Genomic DNA, 19959 nt, shown 5'->3' with positions numbered 1-19959 from the left:
ATATCAAGTGTGCCTCTTGTAAAGAAACATCTGGAAGTCTTTCCATGAGTGTCTGTTGAGTACTTACTCTGTGCCAATACAGTATTCTGGGCACTGGGGACGGAGAAGGAAACAGAAGAGACTACCATCCCTGCCTTTGTGGAGCTGACTGTGAATATACAAGAAGTCAAGCCGATCGCATGTCGGATCAGAAAAGCTCAGTGGGGAGAAACAGCATGGGGGTGGGAGACTGAGAATGTCAGGGCTAGAGGCTGTGGCCAGGTCATGGTCGTGGGACTGATCCAGCTGGGAGGGAGATGGCGGATGAGCCCCAGGGGTGGTAGATCTGCCCGCACACGCGCGCTCGACTTGTAGGACTTCAGCCTTTACCCCAGTGGGGTGGGGGCCACTGGAGGCTTTTGAGCAGAGGAGGGAACTGATCCAGCGGGCTTTTTTTTTAGACAGAATCCCCTGGCTGCTGTGTTGAGAATAGACCCGGATGGGCGGAGGCCAGGATGGAAGCGGGGAGACCACTCCTAGGGCCACAGTAGTAATCCCAGGCAGAGACAACGTGGTGGCATGGGGGTGCAGCAGTGGGGCTATTGAGAAGGGATTGGATTCTGAGCTTCTTCTGAACAAAAAGAGGCAATAGACAGATTGGATGGGGATGTAAAAGGACCAAGGAGTCAAGGTGGGTCCAGGGTTTGGGCTGCAGCACTAGAAGCATGGGGAAGGGGCTGGAGGAGCAGGTTGGCGGACAACCATTGGTCACAGGTCCTTGTGAGACGTGTTCAGTGTGAGACGCCCTTTGACACCAAGATGAAGAAGCCTGAAGGAGGCGTGCTCTGGGGGTGACAGAAAGACCTTCACACACATTCCCTCCTTTAATGGGTATGAGAGCCACAGGCTGGTAGATCCGATTATGCCCATTTTAGAGCTGAGGAGACTGCAGGTCACAGGGGTGAGTAAGTGACCCAAAGTCAAGGGATGAGCATATAGCAAAGCAGGCCCAGCCCCTCTGATTTCAAATCCATTTCCTCTTTCCTCTCAATATGCTGCTCCCCCAGGCTTTCAGGAGATTAAAAAACTGGTGGAGAAACAGATAACCAGGCAATGCTATCTTCATTGTCCCCACCAGGAGAGGAGATCCCCCATCCGCAGCCCTAGACCTTAGTCCTTCCCTCGCCACCACCACCATCTCCTAGGCAGGAGGGTTGTGAATGATGATGGTATAGGTACCACTCTCAAAATCAGAGCAAGAGGGCCGTTTGGTTCGTGCAGATGCCTTGTTGTTGTTTTTTTAAAGATTTATTTATTTATTTTAGAGCGCGCATGTGTGCGTGAGCGGGGGAAGGGGCAGAGGGAGAGGAAGAGGCAGAGAATCTCAAGCAGACTCTGTGCTGAGCACAGAGCCCAAGGTAGGGCTCCATCTCACGACCTCGAGATCATGACCTGAGCCAAAACCAAGAGTCAGATGCTCAACTGACTGAGCCACCAGGCGCCCCTGCTTTTTCTCTGATGCCTCTGTCTCCTGGCTCTCTGCCCTTTGCTTCCTGAGAGGGAGACTCTGGGTATATCTGTCTGTGTGTGTGTGTGTCTGTGCATGCTTTTACACATTGTAGGCCAGAACCATGAAAATAGCAGAATGCTTGAACTTGTGAAATGAATAACAACCTTGCAAATAAATCAGCTGCTCAACCAGCCCAAGGGGGATTACACCTGCAGGGCAATAAGTGAGATCATTGTTTTCTTTCTACTTTTTTTTTTTTCATATTCTCTTGACATACAACATAAATTTCTCTGGAAAGCAGTGTTTCCAGGACTGTACAAAACTATGGTTGAAATTATTTCCATGAAAGCAAATACTGTCTCTGTGGTTAATCTGAAGAAATGACTTCATATATCCATTTTACCTTCTTAAATATTTCTCTGATGCATGCTGAGGTGGCAGGGCTTTCGTGATCCAAGTTCCTGATAGCAGGACACATGAGCTGCGGAGGGCAGGAGATGTCTGAGTCCGGGACAGGAGAACCAACTGGTTAGCAGTTTGTATGGATGACGTAAAGATAACCAAGATCCTTGGATTCTCAATAATGTGCTTGACCTGGTTACTTAGCATCCATTGCCTCATTAAATTCTCACAGCAACCCGTTCCACAGGTGAGAAACTGAGGTTCAGAGGACAGCCCCAGATCACTCAGCTGGTAAATGGCAGAGCTGGGATTTGAACCTGGCTCCAAAGCCCATGTTCTTTCTATTATAACCACACTTGTAAGTCCCATCCTGGCCCCTCGGACAACATTTGAAAATTCTACCCCAGTGTGGGGTTGGGGGACACAGTGAGGGCCCCACTGCTGGCAGACATGGGCAGTAACCCACCAGCCCGGCCTTTCCATGTAGAACCTGTGCTGGGGGAGGGGGACCATGACCGGACTGGAACATGATAGGGGAGCGTCTGTGTCTGTCCAGCCTCCCTCCTCAAGGTGGCATGCATTGAAGACTTCTGGAAGAGGCGGACTTTATGCCACCCAGAGCTACCTCTTCTTGAAACTTTATGGCTCCCAGGAATGTCAGCCAGGAAGGGAAGATGTCGGGATGTTTTCTCTGGCATGGGCAGAGATGCAGGCATACTGTCTCTGCCTCTCTGTCTCTCTGTCTCTCTCTCACACACACAGACACACAGAGCATAAAGGGACGATGATCTGTGCTTCAATGTCCCCTCTCGTTAATTTTAAGAAGTTGAGTTAAGAATGTTTACAGCTCTGTGAATTGTGCAAGACTGTTGAATCACAGATCTGTACTTCTGAAACAAATAACGCAACATATTTTAAGAAAAAAGAAAAAGAAGAAGATAACAGGAGAGGAAGAAAAGGGGAGTATGTCAGAGGGGGAGACGAACCATGAGAGATGATGGACTCTGAAAAACAAACTGAGGGTTCTAGAGGGGAGGGGGTAGGGGGATGGGTTAGCCTGGTGATGGGTATTGAGGAGGGCACGTTCTGCATGGAGCACTGGGTGTTATGAACAAACAATGAATCATGGAACACTGCACCAAAAACTAATGATGTAATATATGGTGATTAACATAACAATAAAAAAATTAATAAAAAGGATAAAGGCAAAAAAAAAAAAAGAATGTTTACAGCTCTGCTGTGGAAAAGAGCCTGAGGATCAGTTCTGTACACATACACACACACAAAAGCCATTAATCTAAAGGAGCATGGCCAGGCCTACTACTGCCATAAATAAGGGTTTGGGTCCCCTTAATCCTCTAACTCAGAGGTTGGCAAACTATGGCCTGAGGGCCTATTTTTATAAATAAAGTTTTATTGGAACACAACCATACCCATTCAACAGCAGAATTGAGTAGTTACCACGGAGATCACATGGCCCACAAAGCTGAAAAATATTTACTGTCTGGCCCTTTATAGGAAAGGTTGGCCAAGCTCTTTCTCTTTCTCTCTCTCTCTCTCTCTCTCTCTCCCCCCCCACACACACACACACACACATTCTATCTAGCAAACTCCTATGCATCCTGCAAGGTCTGCTTGAGTAGTCTCTGCTGAAAAACCTCTTTAGCCACCCAAGCCCAAGACAAACCTAACCATATCTCCTCAGGCCCCCTAAGGGGCTCTGAAGAGCAAATAATCACTGTTGTTCATAAAACACTGTGTACCAGACATGGTTCTATGTATGTCATGTGGATGAACTAATTTAGCCTTCGTAACAGTTCTAAGCCATAGGCCCTTTATTATCACCATTTTACAGATGAGAAAACCAAGGCACAGAGAGGTTAAGTGATTTTCCCATTGTCCTACAGCTGCTAAAGAGGCAGCTGGAGCTTGGACCCAGGAGGTCTGTCATCAGAGGTCAGTATGTTCACCACTTCACCACAGGTAGTTACTATCCCCACTTTATAGATGGGGAAACAGAGACTTACACAGCATACATTCCACTGTGTTATAACGAAGTGCATCCATGTCTGTCTCTTCCCAGTTTTTCCTCGAGGGCAGAAACCACCTTACTCACCCCACACCCTAGTGCCTGGCACATAGTGGGTGCTCTGGGGCTAAAGGTTAAGGTGGGGACACTTTCTGGATGGTGAGCCTCTCGAGGCCAGAGAGGTCAGCTCATTTATTACTGGAGCTCCAGGGCCTGGCATGGCGCCTGCCTCAAAGAAATGGGTTCAGCAAATGGGCGAGGAAGGAGAGCATTTTTCTGGGACTAGGAAGCCTTCCTTTTCTGGCTGCAGTGCTCTTTCTCTCCTTCATTCCTCTTGGCTTATTATTTCTGCCTGGTGTCGGTGCCTGAGACACAAGGCCTCTAACTTTCCAAATACCATTAGGCAAAGGCCGAAGCTATGTGCCAGAGTCTGTTTAACTTGGCTGGGAGGCATTCCCAGGAGAAGGAAAGGATGTTACCTGCCACGTTCACTGGTGTTCGGTGTAACTTGGCCGCCTTTTCAAAGGCCACACTGATTGCTCGTAAGGAGTTAGGCCCCATGAATTCTGCCGGCACCAGGAAATATGTCAGCAGATGTAATTTTACCCCTTTCATTCCCGTGGGGTTGATCTCTGAGGAAACCCACTGGTTGACAAAGACCCCAGCTACATTTTTGCAGCCACAAAAATCGTAGTCGTTGCCAGAAAGGCTCAGGGATCATCTAGTCTGTAAGAGGTAAAGGACAATTTTTTTAAATCTCCAATACAAAAATGGCATTTGATCACCATCAGTTGAGTATTTGAGCAGAGTCCGAGAGGTGACACAGATCACAAGGCGTTCGGGGGAGAGGGGCCCTGCCCTTGGGCTGGCTGGGTCAAGGCAGAAAGACTTCGTGGAGGAGAAAAGATGAGAGCCAAGCTCCTAGGACAGAGTGGGATTCAGTCGAGCAAGGAGGAGGAGGGACAGCATTCCAGCGCAGACGTGGGAGGTAGAAGGTATGGCTCAGGTACAGGAGACATGTCTGAGGAGTCATCACTGGAAGGTACTGGGGGATACAAGGGTGAAAGGGGCCAAGAGTTTGGTTCCAGAATCAGACCTGGCTTCATTCTCAGCCACTTCTTTTGCTGGCTCTCCATCCTTGGCTGGCGAGATCTCTGTGCTTGGGGGATGGTGGAAGCGTGCCATGACTTGGTTGGGGTCTTAGCTACGCAAGTTGTACCTGTGTTGAAACTCATCCAGCTGTACACTTAAAATGGATGTTTTATTGTCGGTAAATTATCCCACAATACAGTTGGTTTTAAAAGGAAAAAATCTCTTTGTGCCCTGATTTCCTCATCTGATCATCCCTTTCTGAGGAGCAGTGTGAGGATTGACCAGGACAATGCCTGTAAAGCACTTACCCCCGGTATTGGCTCTGCGTCAGTCAGGATTACTGTTATGTTATGATTGTGGAGAACTTTAAAAGCAAGGCTGAACACTTTGAATTTGTGTCTGGTAGACACAGGGAGCCCCTAAAACTCTCCGAGCAGGGGAGCAATCAAAAGAGGTTTTTTTTTGTTTGTTTAATTGCGATAAAATAAACATAACATAGGATTTACCCTTCTAACCATTTTTAAAGTGTACAGATTTGTGGCATTAAGTACATTCACAGTGTTGTGCAAGCATCACCATCACAAAATTGTGTTTTTAAGAGAGGAATTGGACGGGACGACCCAGACGAGAGAGACAGTCAGGGGAAGCCCCGTGATGATAAACTGAGGCATGGTTGGGCAAAGCAGTTTGCTTTCTTGACCTACAGTGAAGATCAGGGGAGAAAGGGTGCTGTCGTGTGTTAGCCACACGCAGTGTTTCCAGGACCGTGCTAGGAGCTTTTAAATAATTACCTCTCTTAAATTCAGTCTTTACAACCACCCTTGGCTATTGATAGCCCCTTTTGTAGGTGAGGAAAGAGGCTCAGAGAAGCTGAATCACTGGCCAAGACCACACAGCTTGTTGGTTTTTATTTTTTTAATTATTTATTTATTTGAGAGAGAGAGTACATGAGAGGGGGGAGGGTCAGAGGGCAAAGCAGACTCCCTGCCAAGCAGGGAGCCCGATGCGGGACTCGATCCAGGGAGTCCAGGATCATGATGTGAGCCGAAGGCAGTCGCTTAACCAACTGAGCCACCCAGGTGCCCAAGACCACACAACTTGTGAGAGGCAGAGTCGGAATTAGAACTCCCATCTGCCTGGCTCCAAAGCCTGCTGGGGCCACAGCTCATAATGTACCTGTAGGTCTGAGTAGGCAGGCTCCTATGGCCAAGGGATCAGGTGCTCCAAAGCCAAGGAGAAGGAGAAGACCAGCTCTCCATGGTTCAATCGTTCGTTCATAATATAACGTGAATAATGGCCCCTTAGCTGCGTGCCTCAGCATCTCGGTGTCCTGTGGCTGATAGCAGGTGCACTCTCCTGGTCTTTACGCTCTGTTCTTCAGGTCTGCTCACAACTTTAATAAACAGGAGGGAATGTGGTAACAGAAGTGGGCTGTTTCCTTTTCAAGACATTCATTCCTTCTTTCACCTGTTCATTCATTTATTCATTCAACAAACATCAGCAAGGCGTTCCCTTTGTCCCAGACCTTGAGCTAAGAACCGGAGCTCCAAGCCAAATGGAACCCAGTCCTTGCCCGACAGGTGGGATGGAGAAGTTAACAGTGATAAACCATTTCATTCAATAACACGATCGAGTCGTGGTGCTAGCCTGTTGGGGTCCAGGGGCTCTGGGGGGGGAGCATTGTAAAAAGGAGAAGACTCTATAAAATTACGTTTCTAAAGCCCTTGGAGGAGAATCAAGATTTTGAGAGTAGAAAGAATTCCCTCTCACCTGCCCCTTTCCTGGAAGCGTCCCTTCACCTCCACCTCCTGACCCCTCCTAATATAATTCACTAACCATGCCCCATTTTCTCATCTGAGAAATGGGGGTGACGCTGGCGATCCAGGGCTTTTGCCACGTCCCTGGGCGGCGTGTGCTAGCCCTCTCCTTCTTACAGGGGGGGAGGCTGAGGGTCAGGGACAACAGCGCCTTGCTCAAGGTGCCCTTTGGGAAGGCAAAGAAAAGGGCGGGATGGGCACTCGGCTCTGCCAGCCTCCAGAGCTGGCCTCTTTCCCACCAGAGCCCAGTACCTCTCCTAAGGCGGGCCGTTTCCTTTTCAAGACATTCATTCACAGGTGCCACCGTCCACAATTTAGCCACATGGCCCAAGCCCCACCCCCTCCCACTTCCACGTCCTCTGCCTCAGGCCTCCCTGCTAGACACTTCCCTCTCCCCACAGGGAGGTCTGCCCCATCCTTCTGGAGGAGGCCAACCATACACACTCAACACAGCCGAAGAAAACAGTGTCACAGTTGTTGGGGACCGCCGCAGGGAAAAACCTTGTGCTGACTTCTCTGCTTATTTATTAGCTCTGTGCCCTTGGGCCGTCCCTCGCCCTCCCGGGAGACAACCCCACGGAGGCGGGCTGCTGGTGCAGAGTCCGCTGAGAATCTGGAAGGAACTCCGTGCCAGTAATGCCACCCAGCATCAGTGTTTAGTCAGTATTGTTTTCACGGTGCTGCTGTTAAGATCAAAATGATATTAGACAAACGGGAAGCATGCTAACCCCCAGGGCTGGAGAGATGAGCTCTGCTTCCCCAGGACTGAGCAGGAGAGAAAAGAATTCTCTTCTGTGACAGAAAATAGAGGGAAAAGGCCAAGCTGCAACCCAGAGGAGTAACCAGGGGCCTGAGGGAGCTCTTTGGGCCTCCCCACACAGGGTCCCTGCAGGGAAGTGTGGGCAGAATGCCCGACCTGGGCTTGGCCTCTCCCTGTCCCTTCACTCTGAGGTGGGTGGAGCCGTCATGCAGAGGGCAGCCTCAGCGTGGAACAAGGAGGTGTTCTCTGGGGCAAGACATCCCTAATGGGAAGGTCAGGCCAGAGCGTGAAGACAGACCCCTGACAGCATTTTCCCACCAAGCAGAACCTGCATCCTCAGCAAAGCAGCCCCAGAATGCTGGAAACTTCTCTCGGCCCCTGAGGCTAGCTCCTCTTTTATGGGGAAGAAAAAGGGTCTGGCATTTCTTGAGAACTTTTTCCATGCTTGGTATCTTTACATATGCATTATGGTTTGAATTGTGTCCCTTCAAAAGTCCTAACCCCCTCAGTACTTGAGAAGGTGGCCTTATTTGGAGATGGGTTCATTGCAGATGTAGTTAGCTCAGATGAGGTTATACGGGAGTAGTAGGGTGGGCTGCTAATCCAATATGACTGGTATCCTTATAAAAAACGGGGGGAATTTGGACGCAGATATGCACACGCACACAGGGATTGCAGATGTGACCATGAAAGCAGAGATTGGGATGATTATTTCCCCACTCCAAGAATGCCAAGGATCACCAGCAAATCACCAGAAGCTTAGGGAGAAGCATGGGACAGATTCTCTGTCACTGCTCTTAGAGGGAACCAACCCTGCCAACACTTTGATCCTAGATATCCAGCCTCTAGAACGATGAGACAATAAACGTGTTGTTGAAGCCAGTAAATTTGTGGTACTTTGTTACAACAGCCTTAGGAACATGAAACAGTATGTTACCTTCTTAGACTTCGCAACAAGCCTGCAAAGGGAGGTATTATTATCCACATTTTACACATGTAGGAATTGAGTCTCAGAGGGGACCAGTGACTTGTCCAAAGCCACACAGTAATTAAGAAAAGAAGGCAGGGGCGCCTGGGTAGCTCAGTCGGTTAAGCGTCTGCCTCTTGGTTTCAGCTCAGGTCATGCATGATCTTAGGGTCGTGGGATGGAGCCCCGCGCTGGGCTCCGCACTCAGCAGGGAATCTGCTTGAGATGCTCTGCCTCTCCCCGCCTCTGTCAAATAAATAAATAAATCTTTAAAAGAAAGAAAAGAGGGCAGATATGAGCCCAGCTCTGTTCGGCTCCAGGCACACAGACTGTGTGGGAGTCTCTTGAGCATTGAATCCTGGGCCTTGTTTGGAAGCAAAAGAGATCTGGGAAGCACTGTGAGATGCCCGGGAAAGCACCAGGCATCTTGGGATCCTGGGCCTACGAATGAGTCCTGCCAGGTCCCTCCTTTCCATGGTTTCAGGGGCTGGGCCGAAAAGGCAGGGCTAGTCCAGAGGGCATCGAGCTGAGTCACTGGTGAAGTGTCTGGGAAGGTCAGGGGTAAGGAGCTGCCCAGAAATCGGAGGGGGCCCCGCAGTCAGCTGACCAAAGCCCAGGGGCCAGAAGACTCTCCAGCCTAGGCCGGGTGTGGCCAGGGAGCCGAGTGGGCCCAGCTCTAAGGCTCGACCTCACAGGGGCCGGGAGGTCATGCGAGCGTCCACCAGAGGCCTGAGGAGACGTGCCTCTCCCTCTCTTTAATGTTCTTCTCCTGCAGGCTTTCCCCCAGGACTCTAGAATTAACCAAGTTACTCCCCACAGGCCTCCTGCTCTGCTTCCCGGGCCTCCCCAGGCCACCTCCCTTTGCTGTGGGGGCCCTCGCTCTGCACCGTCGCTCCCTCTCTCCTGCCCCTGGCGCTGTTAGGGGAGTCTGCCTCTCCTACAGCAGGGCCCCAGGATCACTCTTCATTGGAAAGATGGCCTCGCAGTCTCCCTGGAGCCTGCAGAACAGGCCTTTCCAGCTCTGTCTCCTGCTGGGCGATCGATGGTGGGGGACACAAGGGAGCTGTCACCAACAGAGCCAGGGAAACGAATAGATAAGGAGCAGGCTGGCGGTGACTTCTCAGGACCCAGGGGAAGGCAGGGGGCAGCCAGGACCCCCATGTGCCCGAGGGTCCTCGCTCAGGAGCATCCAGCTGTCCTCAGGAATGCCCCCCTCCCCCGTGGTGACTGGGAAGGGGGACGTGACATGTTTTGCAGCAGAGCTAAATTGCAGTTGGGGTAATTACATTTTGCCTTAGTCATTGCCTCCTGCTGGACCACTTGGCCGGTGTCCAGCCTCAGGGTGAGGTGGTGGGGGGGCGGTGGGGAGGGGGGAGTCAGGCCCACTTGGACCCGCTCAGCCATGCTGTGGTGTTTCTCAGCTCTGTGCTCTGCAGGTACACCAGACTCCAGGCCCGCAGCAGTGGGCTGGGCGGGGGGAGGGGGGCAGGCAGCTGGTGAGAGGCCTGCAGATGGGGCTCCTGGTGCCCCCATGCGCTAAGCATAGGCCCTGGCCTGGGTATGACTACAGCAGGGTGCAGCCCTCCCGGGGCCCCATCCCTGGCAGAGGCCAGGTGGGCATCAGAGAGGTGGGGAACGGCAGCCCCCTCAATGACCACTTCTGCGGCTCTGCCAGGACCCCACAGTCACCTCTCAGGGCCTCTCCTCCATGAGTGCTCCCCTGAACTTCGGAGAAGCCCTTCCCATCTTCATCTGGCGCTGCCTCATGAGGTTTCCACTTCCCAGTGGGCAGGCCAAGGCAGCCTCTCACGGTGCCCGAGTCCTGGGTGTCTGGCTTCCAGTGCAGCTTTGCCCAGGTCACATCATTCTTCCCTGACTCTGTTTTGTCATCTGTAAAATGGGAATACTAATAGTAGGGACCTCCTCTGGTTCTTGTGTGGATTCCATGAGATAAAACCCCATATATTTAGAGTGGCACATAACAAGTACGAATGACAGTGAACTGTAAGAACGATGGTGCTGGTGACTCAGTCCCCACAGTGCCATTCCAATATTACTACAGTGCAGGTGCTCCTACAATTATCATTGCTGCTCTTAATTCCATTATGGCTGCAACCTCCCCTGGGGCTGGGACTAATGCTAGCACTAGGATGAGGGCCACCCTCTAGGATGTCCATAACAACTACAGGTTTATAAAGCTTTGGAAACTTTAATGGTTTCCCACTGACCTTCTCAAATGGTGGTGGTCAAGGCTTTTCATATGTAGTTCTGCCTCCTGCCCCGCCAGGCTCCTGCCTTATCCTCTGGCACAGCCCACTGCCCAGAATTTCCACCAGGAGTGCACCCCTCCTGCCCCACTCTCTCCCCCTAGCAGGATCAGTCCCCTCCTCCTTTTTTAATAATGCCTCCCCTTTTTAAAACTGCACATTCCTAAAGTCTCAGCTCAGATGTCACACCAAGTCCTTATTTGGTGGGGGGAGAGACCAAGATGCAACAGGAAACCAAATTTAATCAGAAGTGGGGACTTTGGTGTTCAGGATGGCAGCAAGAATAGAAGCGGGAGAGATTCCCACATGGATGCTGAGAACTGGTCTTGGGGAGAAGCCAAAGAGGAACCTGAAGCAACCAAGTCTGCTTCCAAGTCGCTTAGGTGAATTCTGCTGAGCAGGTGACAAGAAACATGGGTTACTCAGCCTGCGCTGTGTGCCAGACACTGTTCGGTGTGGACACATATCCCAAACCCCATGATGCTATCACCCCACCCCCTTGCGGACAAGGAAGCAGGCACAGAGAGGTTTTTTAATTTTCCCAGAGGGTTAACAGAGACATGTCCCCGCCCCTCATTGTGAGCTTAGGGTGGTAGAACCAAGTCATCCTCTCTTCATTCATTCAGCAAGTATTTCATGCCTGCCACCTGAAGACACAAAATGTCCGAGTATATGGCAAGTACTTAGAACAGTGCCTGGAACCCACTGGGTGTTCTCTCCCATCAGCAGCAGCACCACCACCACCATCAGCACCATCAGCACCATCATCAGCACCACCAGCACCATCATCATGACCATCAGCAGCAGCACCACCATCACCATCATCATCACCATCAGCACCATCATCATGACCATCAGCAGCAGCACCACCATCACCACCATCAGCATCACCATCAAGCACCACCATCACCATCACCATCATCATCATCAAGCACCATCAAGCACCATCAGCACCAGCACCCCCACCACCAGCCGCAGCACCACCACTCTCACTATGATCACCATCATCATCTATTTCCCCTGCATAGAATCTGGCATCAAAAAGACTTTTAGTGAACATTTTGCTGAATGATGAATGATGAGGCATTTCTCACAATCACTCACGTTCCTAGGAGGAACAGTTTTTGGTGTCAGACAACTGAGGCTCTGATTCCCTCGAGTCCCCAGAGAAGCCCTTCTTTGCCCACCTCCCTCACCTGAGACAGCGGATGCATCCTTCCCTCTCTTGGAAGTGACTCGGTCCCACCTCAGCTCTCTTGCCTCAGTGGGCAGGAGTGAATCCCCTCCTCATGCCAGAAAATGGAGCCTGGCCCCACTCGGTAAGCCCCTCTTGTTTCCCTCCATGTCATGAGGGCCTGGAGTCTAAAGCACATCCCTAAAACAGAAGACAGTCTCAGACACAGCAACTGGGAAATGAAAGGAGGCTGGGGGCCGTGGAGAGCAACACGGGCCCCTGAAGGGACGTTTCTTCAATGGGCTGCAAGGAATGAACACCAAGAGTGTTTCTAAAAATAAAATGACAGACATAGTGATCTAGAGGCCAAGAGAGAAGTGTCTGGAAGAACTGAGAAAGTTATGAAAAATGGCATGCTTTGGTCATCTCTATTTCCACGTTAAACTCTGTAATTTACCCACAGGGGAAAATGTCAAAGGCTGATGGAGGTGTCCTGACTGAAAACAGATCCTAAGATTTAATGTGAGATTAGATGTCTGGGCTTCTAGAAAGGTAAGTGATGTTCACTTCAGAATGATTCTCACCTCCCTAAGGAGGTTTATAAGGCTCAGCCTAATTGTAGGGAGCATTAGTCTCCAGTGGATGCTGTAACAAATCACCACAAACTTAGTGGCCTAAAACAACATAACTTACTCTTACAGTTCTGGAGACAGGGGTCAAACCAAGTCTCACTGAGCTAAAATTAAGTTGTCGGCAGGGCTGTGTTCCCTTCTGGATGCTCTAGGGGAGAATCACTTTTCTTGCTTTTTCCAAGAGAGTTAACTTTGGCTGGTGGCCCCTTCTGTCTTCAAGAGCAGCTGTGGCCAGTTGAGTCTGTCTCACACTGCATCACTCCAAAACGGAATCTTCTGTCTGCCCCTTTTCCATTTGAGGGACCCTCATGAGTACACTGGGCCCATCCGGATAGTCCAGGACGATCTCCTTATCTTAAAGTCAGCCGATTACCAACCTCACTTCCATCTGCTACTTTAATTCCTCACCCACCCACCCCCATGTAACTTCACGTCTTCAAAGGTTCAAGAGATTAGGATGTGAACATCTTGGGGCATCATTATCTTGCCTACCACGTGACGTTAGGAATACAGGATGGCATTCCGATTCTTTCAAAATTGGTAATTCATACCTGGAACTGGAAGTGGCTTTCTATTCAACCAAGTTAGTGTGAACTCAGGAAAGGTACTTAACCTCTCTGATTAAACCTTTGTTTTCTCATCTCCAAAATGAAGAGTTTAGCTGTAACCTCTCAGAATGAGCCACCATGGCTTCACCATCTCTCATGCCAAGGGTCTGGCATGTAAGAGGTCTCCGAAAGTATTTGTGCTGACTCAGGGCTAGGGCTGGACCTCGTGGTGTCTCAGCCTTCCCAGGTTTCAGTGCCCGTGATTTCATGACTCACAGTTCTAAACGACAAAACAAACAAAACACAAATTTTCAAAATGGGTATTCATATCTGTCAAGAAACTCCTCTTCCTAGGCAGAAAGCGTGTCATTTTTCTATGTGGCACAAATCTTTGTACTAGAAGGCGTTTTTTAAAAAGATTTTATTTAGAGAGAGAGAGCATGCTCATGTGCTAGCAGGAGGAGGGGCAGAGGGAAAGGGAAAGAGAGAATCTCGACCAGACTCCCCACTGAGTGCAGAGCCCAATGTGGCGCTCGATCTCACATGAGATCATGACCTGAGCTGGAATCAAGAGTCTTATGCTTAACCAACTGAGCCACCAAGGAGCCCCCTAGAAGGCATTTTTATTACACGCATGCACACACGTGCACATGCACACACACACTAAATGAATGGATGGACAACTATAAATGGATGTGTATATGTACACATATATGCATTTACATTCAGAGGGTGAAAGAGTGTGTGTGTGTGTGTGTGTGTGTGTGTGTGTGTGCATGTGCACACATGCCTTAGTCTAATCTTTAATAATAATAATGCCAATTGCAAAGGGGTGTTGTAAGGATCAAAATATTAATACATGTATAATGCTTAGAATAATGCCTGGCTCATAGCAAGTGCCACAAAATCTTAACTATGGTTTTTCATCAGTGTTATTATTATCTTGACACTACACCCAGGGGATATGGAAGTTGCACCAGGCACCCTGCTGTGGGAAGAAGAAGGATCCTGGCCATTTGGGGAAATCTGGGGCAGCTGGCTGAAGGAAGTCGCATTTGAGCTGTGCCTTGAAGTCAGGCAGAATCGCTCCCTGTAAAAAGCAGAGGGAAAGGCGTTCTAGTTGGGAGGAACCTCGTGAGCGGAGGCGTGGAGGTGGGGAGCCACAGCAAGGGAAGTGAGTCCCTCTGTCACTTTAGAAGCCCTACAACATTTGGTTGGACAGCTAGGTAGGGTAAAGTTCGCAGAGGTGTTTAAATGCCTGTCTAAGAAGTTTCCCCGTTTTACCCTCCAGGCAGCGGGGAGCCATTGAAAGTTGTTGCATTGGAGAAAGTGGTCATGAGCTCGAAGACTTTGCTCTGAGCAAAAGAACACTTGGGCATTACTGTGGTTTGCAGTGCCCCAGAGGGCTGCAATATAAACACACAGTATATCTATGGTATTAAAATTCCATAGGGTGGAGTGTTTAAAAATGTGGTATATTGATAGGAAATCTAAGGTACGGTAAGGTCAAGAGATCAGGAGAGAGAGTTTGGAAAGATAGTTCATGACTCTCAGTTCCCAAGAGAAGGGGTGTGACATGCACACAAGGAAGCACCCCGACAGGTCAGGAGGCAGAGGGAAAGGGGGAAGGTGGGCAAACGAGTCTTTATTATGGTTTGCACTGGAAGGAGCTGGTGAGGCAGGGTGAGCAGATTTAGAATTGACTGGTTTGAATTATTTCAGTGGGCTCTGGGGCATAAGGGACTGTCCCTGGTTGTCTGGTACCCGGCCCAGGGGTGATTAGGGTAGGGAGATAGGGGCCTGGAGCATGAGAGCCTGATTAATAAGGAGTGTGGGTTCTGGACTGGTGGGTTCCCATTTGAAAAGCACCCTCACTGGCAAGTTATTTGCCATCAGGATCTGGCTAACCCAAGGAGGGGCAGACCCTCCAGGGTCAGCAAGGCCTCAGATGTCAGAGCATCCAAATCCAAAAAGAAAAAGATGTGGTGAGTATGGTAGGAGTCGGGGGGTAGGGAGGGAAGATAATGTGCAAAAAAACTTTTGAGGAGAAGGGACCATAATAAATAGAGGTAGTGTTACATCCGGGCTACTTGAGTTAAATCTGGGCTGCTTCATGTATTCCTTGATAGACCTCCCAGACTGAGTGCTAGGAGGAGGCAGCCATCTCTCCAGAAGCATTCTCCTCCAGATGTATAGCTGCATGGGGCCCCTCTTCACCAGCCAGAACTGTGTGCTCACTTCCCCAGGGGCCCATGGCCTCCTTGAAAGTGCGGTACCTTTTAACAGCAGCAACAAAGGAGAATTTAGAGTCCTCTGGTGGTTTATTTTGCTCAGTAATCAGCTGCTGAATTTGGCCTAATGGGATTCTAATGTTTTTAAAAGCCAATTTAGTAATCTTTGTATTCTGGATGGATTGTGAAAGCCCTATTAGTTATTTATATCAGCATACACATGCATGGCTGCAAATGGCAGATTTATGCTTTTATGTGCCATTAACATCTACACTATGTTAACAGCGGCAGTTAGCCAGATCTCAAAATGTTGGCCTAATCTCTATGCCTGTAAACATACACACACACACACACGCACACATGCACACACACACACACACACACACACACACACACACACACACACACACCCCTCTGTCATTCCATGTGGTCGGCCATAGGGTATTTCAACTTACTAAATATCCTAGTGAATAGTTCCTCACTATATCATATCAAATAAGTGATAAGTCGGTAGTCACCAGGCTGTTTAATTAAAGATAATCAGTCTTGGAAGACTTAAGATACAATTAGATATACTTAACACTAAAGCTTGGTTGAACATGATTTAATCTTTCCTGGGTGATTCAGGATCTCACAGGCCTTGGGGGCCTTCGTTATGAATATAAATGATCCTCACGGTCTTACTTTGCAGAAGCTCCCTTGGAAGGAGATTTCTAGTTGAAAGCCTGCCAAGTACATGGGCTTCTACTGTAGAAGGTACCCTCGCAATTACCTGGAAGTGCTTTCTAGACATCCTGGGGATAACAAACCTGTGAATATTTATCCTTGGCATAAAATGCTCTGACAGCTGGTGTGAAATTCATTTTTCAGCCCCCTTTTATTTCTCTAACAGGGAGGAATCCTCAGTAGGGTGCTAATGTATCATTAACACCTTTCTTTAAAATTTGTCTTTTTTTTTAACTTAATGTTTCTCTCCCATCGAGAACCCTACCCAGGACCCATCCATTAATTCAACATGTGTTTATCTAGCTAGTCTCAGTGAGACACAATAGAATCAGGGAGCTGGCCACAGGGGGTAAAACTAAAATTTTTTCAGGGCGCATAATGTATATTCAAATAATGAATCCAGAAGTTTTCATAATCTGATACATACCTCCATACCACTCCTACTGCCCAGTATTCCCTTCCTTCCCTTTCTCGTGCGACCATCTTCACTAGTTGTTCCATACTTAGATACTCAAGACACAGAGTTAAAATGGGAAAGAAATAGTTAAAATAGCCTCAACATACCTTTCAAAAACAAAAGGCTAAAACAGTACTGCAAAGATAAATAGATGAATCCACTACTATAGATGAAGATTTTCATACTCCTCTATCAGCAATGAACAGATCCAGCGGTAAGGACACAGTTGAACTCAACAGCATCATCAATTAACTGGACAAAAATGGATATCTACAAACTACTTCATCCAACAACAATAGAATACACATTCTTCTCAAGCTCATATGGAACATTCACCAAGTAGGACCACATTCTGAGCCGTGAAACACACCTTAACAAATTTAAAAGAATAAAAATCATACAATGTCTGTTCTTAGACTATAATGGAATTAACTAGAAATCAGTAACAGAAAACTGGAAAGTCCCAAATACTTGAGGATTAAATAACACACTTCTAAATAGCATATGGGTCAAAGAAGAAATCTCAAAAGAAATTTTAAAAATATTTTTAACTACGTGAAAATGAAAACGTAACTTATTAAAATGTGTGGGATACAGAGAAAGCAGTGCTCCTAGGGAAATTTATTATAGTGAATGCATGTGTTAGAAAAGAAGAAGGATGTAAGATCAATAATCTAAGCCTTTGCATTAGGAAACTAGAAAAAGAAGAGCAAAATAATCCAAAGTAAGCAAAAGAAAAGATAATAAGAATCAGAGCTGACGTAAATGAAATTAAAAAAAACAGGAAATCAGTAGAGAAAATCAATGAAACCAAATGCTAGTTCTTTGAAAAGATCGATAAAATTGATAAGCCTCTGGCCAGGCAAATGGCTAACTAAGAAAAAAAGAAATTTCTATTACTAGCAATGAAAGAAGGGACATCACTACAGATTCCATTGACCTTAAAAGAATAATACCATGAATAACTCTCTGCCCACAAATTTGATAACCTAGGTGAAATGGATCAATGCCTTGAAAGACCCAGTCTGCCAAAATTCACACAAGAAGAAATAGACAATCTGAATAGGCCTATATGTATTAAAGAAATTGAATCAACAGTAGCCTTCCAAACCGAAAGCACCGGGCCAGATGTGTTCACTGATGAATTGTACCAAACATTTAAGGAAAAAATCATACCAATTCTCTTCGGTATTTCTCAGAAAATAGAAGCAGAGGGAATACTTCCTAACTAATTCTGTGAGTCCAGCATTACCCTAATACCGACACCAGACAAAGATATTACAAGAAAACTACAGATAAGTATCTCTCATGAACATAGATTAAAAAAAAAATCCTCAACAAAATACTAGCAAATCAAGTCCAATAATGTATAAAAAGAATTATACACCATGACCAAGTGGGATTTATCACAGGTGTGCAAGTCTGGTACAACATTCAAAAATCAATTAATGTAATCCATCACATCAACAGGCCAGCGAAGAAAAATCACATAACCACATCAATAGATACAGAAAATCATTTGACAAAATCCAGCACTTATTCATAATAAAAACTCTCAGTAAACTAGGAAAGAGGGGTATTTGCTCAACTTGATAAAGAATATCTACAAAAACTCTACAGCTACATCACACTTAATGGGATCGCTTCTTGGCCTTTTGGCTAGATCATGGCTCGAATCTGTCCTGCTATGATCAGGAAGAAGGCAAGGATGTGGCCTCTCATCATTGATTTTCCACGTTGTACTGGAAGTCCTAGCTAATGCAGTAAAACAAGAGAAGGAAATAAAAGGTATACAGATTGGGAAGGAAGAAATACAACTCTTTGTTCATAGATGACGTGATCATCTAGGTAGAAAATCCAAAAGAACCGACCAAAAACTCTTGGAAGTATTAAGCAATAATGGCAAGGTTCCAAGACATAAGGTTAATATGGAATTGATCTCCTTAGTATTTACCCAAAGGAATTGAAAGTGTATTGTCCACATAAAACCTGCAGCTTTATTTATTTAGAGCAGCTTTATTCATAATTGCCAAAACCTGGAAGCAACCAAGATTTTTTTTCCAGTAGGTGAATGGATAAATAAACTGTAGTATATCTGGAGAGTGGAATATTATTCAGCGCTAAAAAGAAATGAGTATCAAGCCATGAAAAGACATGGGTGAACTAAGTGAAAGAAGCCAATTTGAAGAAGCTAAATACCATATTACTCTGGAAAAGGCAAAACTGTGGAGTCCGTGAAAAGATCAGTGATGGGCAAGGATTTGGAGGAGGGAGGGATGAATAGGGGGAGCAGAGAGGAATTTTATGGCAGTGAAACTACTTTGTATGATGACATCATAATGGTGGATACGTGTCATTATGCATTTGTCCAAACCCATAGAATGTGCAACACCAAGAGTGAACTGTAATGTACACTCTGGGCTTTGAATGATAAAGACGTGCCGATGTAGGTTCATCAGTTGTAACAAATGCACCACTCTGGTGAGAGACGTTGATAATGGGGGAGGCTCTGCATGAGTGGACATAGGGGATATGTGGGAAATCTCTGTATCTTATGCTCAATCTTGCTGTGAACTTAAAGCTGCTCTGAAAAATAAAGTCTCTTGGGGGAGGTGGTGAGAAAGAGGAGAAAGAAGAAAGAAATAGAAATGAATCAGGACCACCTGTACCTAAATTTAAAACATACCACCCCAAACCCGGAACTCAAAGAGAGAAAGACGATACATTTGCCTGTGTGGAAGGAAAACAATTCTACTTGGAAAAATACTGTAAAAATATTCAACAGCAGATGACAAACTAGGAAAACATGTGTGCATGACCCGTGTCAGGCAAGGGGCTAATTTCCTTAATGTAGAAAGAACTTGTACAAATCAGTAAGAAATTGATATTTCTATCAAAAACCAGGCAAAGGTATGCAAAAGCACTTCCCAAACACAGGGAAACAGATGCTAGTGACTGTGATAAAGCTGTCTTGCTCATAATTACTTGAAATCAAATTAAATTAGCTACAGTTTGTCAGCCGGCATATCAGTTAAGGTATGGTGTACACACATGAGCTTTTTCTTCATGGCACTTCACACGTTGCACTTATACATTTATTTGTGTGATTACTTGATGGATGTTGGTTGCCCCAGCCAGGCTTCGAGCTCCATAAGGGTAGGACTTGTGTGTTGTTTTGCTCACACCACCTTTGTGTTGTCTGCAAATTGCGCATTGTTTGGACTCAGTACATATCTACTGAGTGAATGAATAAGTCAATAAATGAGAATGGATAGAAAATTCTGGGACCTCACCCAACCAACAGAGAGCAGTGGTGACTACAGGACAGTAGGACTAGTTGCAGGAGAGGAAAGGAGGTTGCTTTCAGT

The 19959-nt window shown here is 47.2% G+C and overlaps 1 protein-coding gene across 3 annotated transcripts in view; it reads left to right on the top strand.

The window, feature by feature from the left end:
* BTBD11 (BTB domain containing 11) overlaps positions 1–19959 on the top strand; it is a 297415-nt gene that overhangs the window by 139526 nt on the left and 137930 nt on the right. For 2 of the 3 annotated variants that reach the window (XM_027595656.2, XM_027595655.2), the window contains exon 1: positions 19008–19072. The exons of the other annotated variant lie outside the window; for it this stretch is intronic. The gene's annotated coding sequence lies outside the window, so the exon portion shown is untranslated. Of the gene's footprint in view, positions 1–19007; positions 19073–19959 lie in introns of those variants that run through there. 3 annotated transcript variants of the gene reach the window in all.

Source organism: Zalophus californianus, chromosome 9, assembly GCF_009762305.2.
Source record: "Zalophus californianus isolate mZalCal1 chromosome 9, mZalCal1.pri.v2, whole genome shotgun sequence".
NCBI lineage: Eukaryota > Metazoa > Chordata > Mammalia > Carnivora > Otariidae > Zalophus > Zalophus californianus.
The sequence above is the reverse complement of the archived record's forward strand: the minus strand, read 5'-3'. Positions and strand labels throughout refer to the sequence as shown.